Source organism: Bombina bombina, chromosome 5 (genome assembly GCF_027579735.1).
Source record: "Bombina bombina isolate aBomBom1 chromosome 5, aBomBom1.pri, whole genome shotgun sequence".
NCBI lineage: Eukaryota > Metazoa > Chordata > Amphibia > Anura > Bombinatoridae > Bombina > Bombina bombina.
The window spans coordinates 722,487,107-722,499,393 of NC_069503.1; positions in this window are offsets into that span (position 1 = coordinate 722,487,107).

The window sequence follows — 12,287 nt, forward strand, 5'->3', positions numbered from 1 at the left end:
CATAGTTATATCACATCAAATATATATCTCATAGTCATATCACATCAAAGTAACTTCCATATTTTCATCTCACTATATTTTAAAAGATGTATGTGAAACTTTATAAACATTTATTTGCACGTTTATATGATATGACTTAATTCATTTCATGCGGCATTCCGTCTCTTTCTAAGATTGATGCTCATGACCAATGGTTGTCTGCAATAAAAATAGAAATAATTATTAGAGATGATCCAAGCATTAATATGTGTATGGTCCATAAGTATTTATTTATATTCTTAAAAACACAGAGGCTAAGTAAGATCTTTTATGTTTTCAAAACATATATATCATTTCTATGTATATCTGAATTTATTTCCTATAAAAATATCCCCTGCAGCAATTATCTATTTAATACAATGTGCTTAATTTCAATATATATATCATGAACCATTCTAAACATACATGGAAAACTGGCATTGTTCCCCTTGCAAAATGTATTTAATTTTATTTGTGTCACCTTCCCCCAAGATGGGGTTTTTGCAGTACGTCTTCAAATAGAGATTCAGTGAGATAGAACTGTTGTATCACACGTGTCAAATTCCAAAGGGGTCCTTGAACACATTCTTTTCTCACCTCACCAAATGTTCTGAAGTTATAAAAATCTGCATATATAGTCAAATGAATAGGGTCACTGAGCTATTTCCTTTAGAAAAGAAATGTTTGTGTGTTTTACACTACAGGGGTCGTGCTTCAAAAAGGCTCTACTGATCGTCAATCCTGATAGACGTGTATTAGAAGCTGTGTTCAACAAACTCATGTTCAATTAATCCTGAGGTCTCATCTAACATATACAGTGTATAAAATATACATATATATATATATATATATATATATATATATATATATATATATATATGTACACATATGTAATATTCATCATAATATTCATATACTCTGACATAAATCCCCCTTCCAACTTCAAATAGATGTAGGACACATGTATTTGAATTGGCTTAAAGTCAGTGGTATTTGATGAGGATCAACCGTATACCTCATAGACAGTCTCTTATGAAGAAAGTTTGTTATTTTGAGCTTTCATGTTTATCAGTTAGGCATCTTTAAATTACAGTATGTCTTTAGTGCATTTGGGGATATGACACTTCATTCTCCCTCTATGACTTGTAGTTGGGATCTGGGATGACATGCCCGCAATTGATTGATATGTACCCATTTATCTATGAAACCTTCATTTTTGGGGATCCGTATTTTATAGGCCACTGGAGATATTTTGTCAGTAATGACAAAAGGACCTTTCCATGAGGGAAGAAATTTCTTCTCCCTAACCTGATCTCTTCCAAAGTTATAAAGATAAACTTTATCATTTATTTCATATTCCTTTTTGGATGTTTTGAGATCATAATAGGTTTTAGTGGCAGTTGCGGCTCTTTCTAAATTCCTTTGAGCAAATGCAAAGGCATATTGCAGGTGCTTTCTTAGGTTTTCCACATATTGATGTGTATTGGCAGCATTTATCAAATTTTGGTCTGATGTACGGTACAGCAGATGCTGAGGTAGAACCATTCTTCTACCAGTCATCAGTTCAAAAGGTGACATCTTGGTAGCACTACTTGGAGTTGCTCTTAATGCCATTAAGACAAGAGGTAGTTTTACATCCCAGTCTTTACCTGTTTCACTCACAAACTTTTTGAGGATTTTAACAATGGACTGGTTGTAACGCTCTACACCACCACTTGAGGCAGCTCTATAAGCAATATGGAGCTTTCTTTTAACCCCTAGTATTTTCCACATTTTTGTCATTACTTCGCTAGTGAAGTGGGTCCCCCGATCTGATTCGATTCTTTGGGGCAAACCAAATCTGGAAAATACATGGTTGATGAGCAATGCTGCACATGTTTCAGCACTATTGTTAGGTGCACTAATGCACTCTACCCATTTAGTGAACAGGCATGTCACTGTTAACATGTACTTGTTACCTCTTGATGACCTTGTTACCGGACCAATAAAATCAATTTGTATATCTGACCATGGCATTACCATCCCCCTTTTCTGCAATGGCGCTCTATGCGTTGGTGCAGTAGGTTGGAACTGTGGGCAGATTAAACACCCTTGACAGTAGGTTTGAACATCTTTCAACATGTGTGGCCAAAAAGCATAATCACGCAATATTTCATACGTGAGTTTGGCACCGCGATGACCAGATGTGGGAGCATCATGGGCATGTTGAAGCATTAGACCTCTGAACTTGGTGGGTACTACCCACTGCTGGATGCCAGTTTTGGAGGTTCTAATTAACAAACCATCCTGTAACTTGATTTGTGATTTAGATTTTATTAAGATTCTAAGATCTTCTTTGCCAATGCAATCATCTTTTGAGATGGGGTTGCTTTCAGGATCTTCTATGTGTTTATAGAAGATGCCTACAATGGGGTCTTCTTTTTGACTAGTGATCAGGTCCTCACTAGGAGAATCCTGACTCCATTGTACCAAATTAGGCTCACTCTGTTGTTTTGCCTGGTTTCTGGTAATGGCTTCTACCTGAATTGCACCCATTAAGTGGTCAATATTAAGGAGTTCTCCAGTTATGGCTCCTTGTTTGGCTAATGAATCCGCAAGGTCATTGCCTTCCTTATCAGGACCTAGAACTCTGGAATGACCCTTGGTCTTTTTCCAGTGTATGGTTAAATCATTGGATACTACCAGATTATCAATCTCGCAGAACAACTTGCCATGCTTGACTGGTTTGTTATTGCTTTTCTGCATGCCATTTCTTTTCCAAGTTGGCAGGTATTCAACAAAACTGTCACGCACATAATTTGAGTCAGTTATGATCACAAATTCATGAATACCATGTTCAATAGCCATTTCAATGGTTTTGAAAACAGCAGTTAGTTCTGCAACTTGACTGGATCTTGGTCCAATGTTGAAACCTACAGATATATTTGAGAATCCATTTGCCCCAGTTATACCAATGCCAGCGACTAATCTGCGCTCATTATCAATAGTGGCATGGTAAGAACAACCATCAACATATACCCAAGGTAATGTTTGACAATGGTCCTCATTGTACATTTTATATGGGGAAAGCAATTGTTCTTCCAGAAAATCATCTTCTGATAATTCTTCCCCAGGATCTCTAGCAGTACAGTCGTGGAGCTCAGCAAGCCCTTGTGCGACTGGATTCTTTTTATTCTGCTTGTAGCGAATTTCTAAGGGCCAGCCTTGTAAGGAAAGAGTCCACGCTGTTATGCGGCTATTAGACAAATTCCCATCTCTTATTCTCTCACTTTGCAAATATAGCAAAGGCTGGTGGGCCGTTTCTACAATAATTTTCTCGCCCTGTATATAGCTGCAGAAATTTTGTAGAGCCCATACAGTAGATAAGAGGGCTTTTTCGCAATCGCTAAATTTTATTTCTACTGGGGATAGATTTTTTGCTCGCCTAAGCAATGGCTTTGTTCAAATTATCATGCTTTTGGTATAACACAGCACTCATGCTTATATCTGTGTAACCTGTCTCTAAGAAGAAAGGTTTGCCACCTTCAGGGTACGCTAAGCAAGGTGCTTGAGTGAGTTTTCTCTTCAGCTCTCTGATGGCTGTCTCTTGAGACTCACTCCAGTGCCATTTCACATCTTTCTTCAGAAGAAGCAGTAGTGGTTTAGCTAATTCCGCATAATTATCAATGAATTTGCGAGAATAATTTGTCATACCCAGGAATGATCTCAATTCCTTTAAGTTAGTTGGGTTTTTAGAATTCACTATAGCTTCCACCTTTTTCTTTTGGTGATTTAATCCTTCAGAGGTAACTTCATGTCCCAAGAAGTTTACACGAGTGCGGCACCATTGAGCTTTTTGCAGGGATAATTTGACACCTGCCCTTTTAAGTTGGCTGAGGACGTGTTTAAGCTCTGCGATGTGTTTTTCAAAGTCTGTGCTTTTGATTAAAACATCATCAACATAAGATAAGGTCCCCCTTTCCAGTGCGTCAGGCACAGCCTTATGCATGAATACAGCAAATTCATGTCCAGAATTTATGTATCCAAATGGAAGTCTCTGGAATGCATACTGAACCTTTTGGAAGGAGAATGCTAGCTTATATTGGTCCTCTTCATGTACCTTTATGGTCCAATATCCCTGTGCACAATCAATGGCAGTGAATATTTTGGATCCTTGCATTTGTGCTAGGCACTGGTCAATGTATGGTACAGGCCAGCCAGACATGTATACTCGTTTGTTTAGCTGTCTTAAGTCAGCACACAAACGCCATTGTCCATTGGGCTTAAGGACACCTAGAATAGGATTATTATAAGAGCTGTGCACCTGTCTGATAATACCTCTTTCTTCCAAATTCCTTATGATCTCTGCAAGAGAATCATATGAGGCTAAGGGAAGTCTGTATTGTTTGACAAATACAGGTGGCGCATTAGGATCTGTTTGTATTCTTGCAATGTGCAAGTCTGTAGTACCACAGTCATAAGAATCCTTAGCGAAAATATCCTTGTATTCCATTAGGAGTTCTCGCAGCTGTTGGCGTTCGTCATCGCTGGAACAGCCATTAGCTAAGGATATTTGCTCTTCGACTATTTGCTGAAATCCTGGAAATATTTCAGGCTGTCCTATTTCATAGGCTTCTTCCAGTCTAGAGGTGAGATCCCCTTGATTATAATTTACATTGCTCCCATGATTCTGGGTATTGGGGTAATCTTGCTGTTTGATTGGCTGATCAAACACTAGAGAGGCTTCTTCAATTTTACAGATGCCTTCCTCTGAGCTGAAGGGATAAATAGACTGAACATTAAATAGACCCTCTGGCATAGATGCAAAGGATTGTTCTATTAATTGTTCTTCAGTTAGGTATCCTTCAGGTATTAGCCCAATTACATTATTCTGGAATCCAAAAGTGTAATAGCTGGATTCCAGTGCATATCCTATGGTAGTTCCCTTGGATAATGTTATATCCTGTGGGGTCATGTTATGCACAATAATATGTATTGGAATAGTTCCAATATTCACCATAGGAGTGTAGGTTACTGTGACACCCAGATTTTGTATTCTATGGGAGAGGCAAATCAGTGTTTCAGAAGTTTTTAATTTCTGACCTCTCTTTACCTGTAAGGGTAACAGAAATTTATCAGCCCCAGCAGGAATTATAACATCGCTAGATACCTGCATATTCACAGCATATGGCAATTGCTGGTTTGATTTCAGGGCTGCATTTTCATCCTGAAATACTTCAGGGTCCCCCTTTAACCTGCTCCAGAGGCAAGAATTAATCAAATCTATTTGTATGGCATATCTATGTAAGATATCATTGCCAATGTATATTTGATTATGGGGAGTATTTAAAACTAAAAACAGGTGCTTCACTGATTTATTACCAATGGAGATATATAATAAGCACTTAGCTGTGATGTTATAGCTTTCAGACCTGTCATCCAGGCCGTTGACACAGTGGTCTTGGGGAGAAAGATATTTAATCACTTTAGGTTCAGCTATTTGCGCTAATAAACCTTCGCTTATATAGCTAGCTTCCTGTTTTAAGTTTATTTTAGCATACTCGGTTTTACCAAGGTCATGCACTTGTATAGGGATAAATAGATCCTCTTTAACTCTCTCAATCCCTGTGAGGTATTGAGTGTGGCCTCCCCCCTTAGGGATTTTATGATCCCCCTTGTGGAGTGATATGGTTAATACATCGCTATCTAGGGAAATATTCGCTATCTTTCCAGGCGATATTTTAAAAGTATTACCATCAGAGCCACTAAAAGGAGTCTGATCATCTATTTGTAGAATAGTGATTTCAGGTGTAGAGTTATTCCTGAAATGAATCTCCACAGCATCTGGTTTCTCTTCCACCACGTGACAGCTGTGTCGGGTGCGAGATATACCAGATTTTTCATAATTGATAGGCCGTTTAACTTGCGACCAAATTACATTATTTATGCAATCAATTATGGTGCTTAATTGTTTCAGGAGATCACTACCAATAATTAAACGATCAGTTGGCAGATCCACTATAATGACAGGGTGTCTTATGACCCTGTTCCCCAATTTAAATTTTAACCAGGCAGTACCGTAGACTTTTAGGGAGTCACCCCCAACACCTATTAGAGAACCGTCAAATTCTCTTATTTTGGGTTTGTGGGGTGTTAGCTCATTTAGCTGTGTGTAGTACTTGTGGGATAAGATAGTTGCCTGTGACCCAGTGTCAATTAATCCCCTGATAGGGTTGGAGACTGAATCTTGCAGCTCAACTAATACATAATATCTTCCTGCAGTTTCTACCATTTCACACATAAAATTGGCATTCTCACACATCTGTGGGCTTCGCCACGTGTTACCTGGATTCGCCGTGTCATTCGATGCAGAGGAACCTTCATACCTACCTGTTTCCTCTATGACAGGGTCGGTTGGATTCTTTTGTACTGCATCTGTGGAGATAAGGTTAGGAGAGAGCTGCAAGGGAAGAGATTTGTTAACTTTTCCCGGATAAGGTTGCTTGTCACCACAGTTAAATTGTCCGTTTTCGGTCTGTGGGGAGAGAACATGATTAGTATCATTGATATTTATTATTACATTTTGTATATTTCTCCCCTCCCCTTCAGGTGATACTGCAGTATTTATGACTGTGCCTGTGGTCCACTGCTGACCACTGGCTGTACCCCTAAAAAAGTATTGTTCGGTTGCTGAGCCGTAGATTTTTGACTCATATTAGCGATTTGTTCGCTCAACCGATTTAACTGGGCAAACAGCATATCTACCTGATTGTACAAGTTACCTCTACCCCTGGGCCTATCTCCTGGTGCCCCATTGTACTGATTCCTGGACCATTGGGTTCCCTCAGAATCAGGGCCGCTATTTCTATTCTGGCGTGGTTGCCCCTGGGGTTCAGCTTGTTCAGCATTAGTACTTTGGGGAGCATTATATACCTGGGGTGTCTGGTTATCCTGAGAATATCTTCGCCGTCTATTGTATCTACCCTTGCGTGGATACCAATTATTGGGTGGGTATTCTCTTTGTGAGTAATTATTCACCTGATTATGTCCCCCACTTTGGTTATAGTCTCCCTGCGCCTCAACCTGTGTAGGGGGAGGGGCAGAATTAAACCTCTGTGGAGATGGCCTGTTTTGACTGGTCACCTCTGCATAAGTTCTCTTTTTAGATTCCAAATTGAGGGGGCTAGGTGACACCCTAGTTTCTGCTACAATTTTGGGTTTTGACTCCTTTTTCACCCCCTGTTCACTGGATTGCTGAATAGAGTATAACTTCGTACTCTCTTTGATCAGCCATTCCAATGAGCAGTCCTCATCAAAATCTCTAGCTAAGTTGATTTTGATGGGTGTAGGCAGTGCTTCAAAAAATAAATTTACAAATTCTGAGCCATCAAATTTGGGATTATCTTCAGCCATACTGTACGCATTTTTCAATACAGAAAGGAATTCGATTGGACTCTGATTCGCACGACACTTTAAACCATATACCGCTATTTTCGCGGCAGTTTTAGTGCGATATTGCCCAAATTCTTTTCTGCATTGTCGTTTTACCCCATTCCAGGAATGAATATTCATATCCTTTAGTGAGGCAAAGAATTTGTGATGCTTACTGTCAAATACCCAAGGCAGAAATTCAATTTTCAATTTCTCACTTGTAACATTCATTATAGCTAACGCATTTTCAAAAGCTTGTAAATGATCAATTACAGATGTTGTTCCCTTATTGGAGAATATAGGTACTGCGCGTTGTACGAAGGTGATTATTTTATGGGAATCATAGACTTTATCAGACTTATTTTGGGATTCTCTGTTAGAGTTTCCCTCCCCCGCATCAGCTGCGCTACAGCTGTCCTCTGGATTCACATCCTGAGGGGATTGTCTATTTGGGAAATCTATTTCTGACCCATTAGGGGTCATTTGTCTATGTTGTTCTATATATTTTCGTACCTCGTCCCTGACACATTCGCTAAAGGAGTTAGCATTATCTGTATTATTCTCATTGCTAATATAGGGGTTTTCATTATGGCGATATGACCTTTTTAAATCTCTTAATTCTCTCTGGCTTTGCGCAAGCTGTTCATTTAAATCTTGTATCTGCGCGATTAAGTCCATATTGTGCTTATCTAAGGTGGCTAGGTTTTGGTCAAATTCATCCATTTTATTTTTGGCTATTTTTAAACCCTCTTCGCGTCTGCGTGAGGAACAAATACTATTTTCTAGCTCCTGTATTTGCAATCGTTTGTCTGTGACACAAAACGACATTTCGTCAATTATGCATATTAAAAGGGGCCAGGATTTTAGTATTAGTTCGTCTTGCTTTTTGGAAGCTTTGCATTGATTAATCATTAATAATTCCTGGAAGAATTCATTCTCTTCATTCCACATATTATTATTAACGGTAATATTTTTAGCCCTAGTTTCAAGCATATCCACAAAATCATTTAATTCACCCGCAATATTAAACTTCCCTTTAAGGTAACTTAAGATATCTTTCTTAAGGACCTGACCTTTAGTAATAGGTATGGTTATGGGACCAATTTCATTGCTATGTATAGAATTAAATGAGTCACTTCTGGCTACAGACATTATTGTATTGGTTTAGTATTTAGTTAAACTAAAACGCTAATACAATTTTTGCTAATAAAAAGAGAGAAGAAAAAAAAATATATTTCAAAAAAATATATATTATTAATTTTGAAATATGAAAAATTAATATTTCGAAATATGAAAAATTAATATTTTTGATTAACTTTGAAAATATGAAAAATTAATATTTTTGATTAATTTTTAAATATGAAAAATCAATATTTTTATTAATTTTTCAAAATTAATATTTAATAATATTTCAAGATATTAATATCAATCTCGAAATATGAAAATCAATATTTCAACTCTTCAAAAATTATATCTTCAAAATATTAATATCGAAATATGAAACTTTTTCTCTCTTTTATAATAATTTCTATTTACTTACAAATATATTATATCAAATATGATGGAATATTAATAAATCTCAGCGGTGCCTCCAATTATTATGTCAGTATATTTATGAGAATCTTAGCAGTGCTATCCAAATAATATATACAAGTTTATGGCAGGGTTATAAACACAATACAAAGAAATAGAAACCCTTATCAACCATGCACCTACTAGACCATACAATTAATATAAATATCTGAATTCTTTTATTTAGTTAATATCCATAAACATATTGAAGTATATTTGCAATAAAAGGAAATGAAACAAAATTTATATGCGTTAAAACCAACTCTTAAGATATGCTATCCTTCTTACAAAACCCAGAAAAATATACCTTCACAATTCAGCCTTTTATTTATTTAACACAATGGGACTAAAAACCTTTAACATCCAAGCAATACAATTCTAAACAGTGTTTATAAAACAATAGGATAATATATATTCTGCTATTTAATTGCAATTTATCCTAATACAAAATTAACTGACAATATCAGAACTTGTATAGATGAGTTACTTAGCCAATCAGACACAGATTTAAACAACAATACAATATATAGGCTGTGACTAGCAATTTGAAATACAATATACACTTCTGAATTATTATTATATATTTGCATAGATAAACAATTTAGGATTGGGATTAGTATAACAAAACATAGGCTATGAAATGCTAACTTGAAATATTTCCTTAACTCTGCTAAGTACAGCAATAATAAATGTTTAATTTAAATGCTTGCATACAAACAGGCAGGCTAAGAGCTATTTAAGGTTATATAATACAATCTAAAAGCCCAATTTGTTCTTTCCAATTCAAAAATTGTAATTTTACTGTAGTGGCTATGCTTATAACTTATCTTACAAAAACCTTGTATACATCACCCAAATAAACAGCAATCCAGTTCCCAATTTTCGCAATGGATCCAATTTCACACCTCATATAAAATAAGTGTAATTGCAATGGAATAGGAGAAATATGGCCCACTTTGTTTTTGTAGTTTGACTGTGTCCCACGCAAAACAGTTTCAGTCAGTTCAAAAACCTTTTAGACCAGTCTCTTTCCCTCCTTCTGCATCAACTTATTAGTGTAATCATTGGTGTGAAATATGGGTGGCCCTTCGAAACCTTGTCCCTCTATTGGATAATCTGAATATCCCATTTCCAACAGCCAAAAAGCTTTCTGGCTGTAGTTCTCTCATGGCAACACTGGGTGGCATCATTACAAACATGCATAGCAACATTTGAATCAACTTAAATCAGTATTTCTATTAAATGGTTATTCATTTTATCATAATTTATTGCAACAACTATTCACAATATTTGTTTTGGATAAGTTATATCTTAATGAATTTTCTGATCATTTTGATATGAAACATCAAATACATCTAGCATTATATTAAAATAACTTATATTTCATAGTTATATCACATCAAATATATATCTCATAGTCATATCACATCAAAGTAACTTCCATATTTTCATCTCACTATATTTTAAAAGATGTATGTGAAACTTTATAAACATTTATTTGCACGTTTATATGATATGACTTAATTCATTTCATGCAGCATTCCGTCTCTTTCTAAGATTGATGCTCATGACCAATGGTTGTCTGCAATAAAAATAGAAATAATTATTAGAGATGATCCAAGCATTAATATGTGTATGGTCCATAAGTATTTATTTATATTCTTAAAAACACAGAGGCTAAGTAAGATCTTTTATGTTTTCAAAACATATATATCATTTCTGTGTATATCTGAATTTATTTCCTATAAAAATATCCCCTGCAGCAATTATCTATTTAATACAATGTGCTTAATTTCAATATATATATCATGAACCATTCTAAACATACATGGAAAACTGGCATTGTTCCCCTTGCAAAATGTATTTAATTTTATTTGTGTCACCTTCCCCCAAGATGGGGTTTTTGCAGTACGTCTTCAAATAGAGATTCAGTGAGATAGAACTGTTGTATCACACGTGTCAAATTCCAAAGGGGTCCTTGAACACATTCTTTTCTCACCTCACCAAATGTTCTGAAGTTATAAAAATCTGCATATATAGTCAAATGAATAGGGTCACTGAGCTATTTCCTTTAGAAAAGAAATGTTTGTGTGTTTTACACTACAGGGGTCGTGCTTCAAAAAGGCTCTACTGATCGTCAATCCTGATAGACGTGTATTAGAAGCTGTGTTCAACAAACTCATGTTCAATTAATCCTGAGGTCTCATCTAACATATACAGTGTATAAAATATACATATATATATATATATATATATATATATATGTACACATATGTAATATTCATCATAATATTCATATACTCTGACATGGGCCTACATATGAAAGAGGGGATTGCCCATTTTTAAATGAGGGGTCTCATGCCCCTTTTTGTCACAGATGATTGCCAAAGAAATGTCAATCACCCATCTACTCAGTACCTTTTACAATCCACTGGGCTTTAAAAGGGACCATAGCAGACAAAAATAACACTACAGTGGGGCAGGTGACATAGGCAAAGAATACTACATTTTATCTTTTAATGTTAATAATTCATTTTTATTGAACAATATAGTCTTGTTTACCGGGCAAAAAAACTGTGAGTACAGGGGTAATAATGTTTAGAGAATACGCCAGAATTGGTGGAGAAGTTTCAGCTAAACCCATGAAGCGCCTATGTTCAGCTCACTAGCAGAGGCAGGGAAATTCGTTTAACAATAGGGAAAACAAAACATTATAAATGTTGTATTATAAATATGAATTTCACTGTGTTTTTTGCATGTGCACTGTAGTTTTATTACGATTCCTAACTGTGCACCTTAAATCCTTTGTATACAAATTTTAAATATTCCTGGACATACGGTTTTTGCAGAACAGTTTTGTTACGCTTTTTAATGCGGTGAAACAATACAAATTTTGTACTACTTACTTTTATTTAAATACAGGTGGCCTTCGTTTTACAACGGTTCAATTTACACCGTTTCAGAATAACAACCTTTTTTTCCAGTCATGTGACTGCTATTGAAAATCATTGAGGAGTGCATTGATTAAAATAGCCAGTAGGTGGAGCTGTCCGCTTGTGTTGCAGCAAAGCCAAGAAAGCTGAAATTAATCAGTTTAACCAGACCTGAGCTATCAAGCAGATTTCAAAGGAACAAGATCTCCCTGTCTATAAATCAGTCCAGATTGGAATGCATAGAAAGAACTGTTTGCAGAAAAATGCAAGTGAAGTCTGTGTTGTGTGATTATTTTATTAGGTTTATAATGCTGTTTAGCAAATGTTTTTGTTAATTTAACTTAGTTTAATTAT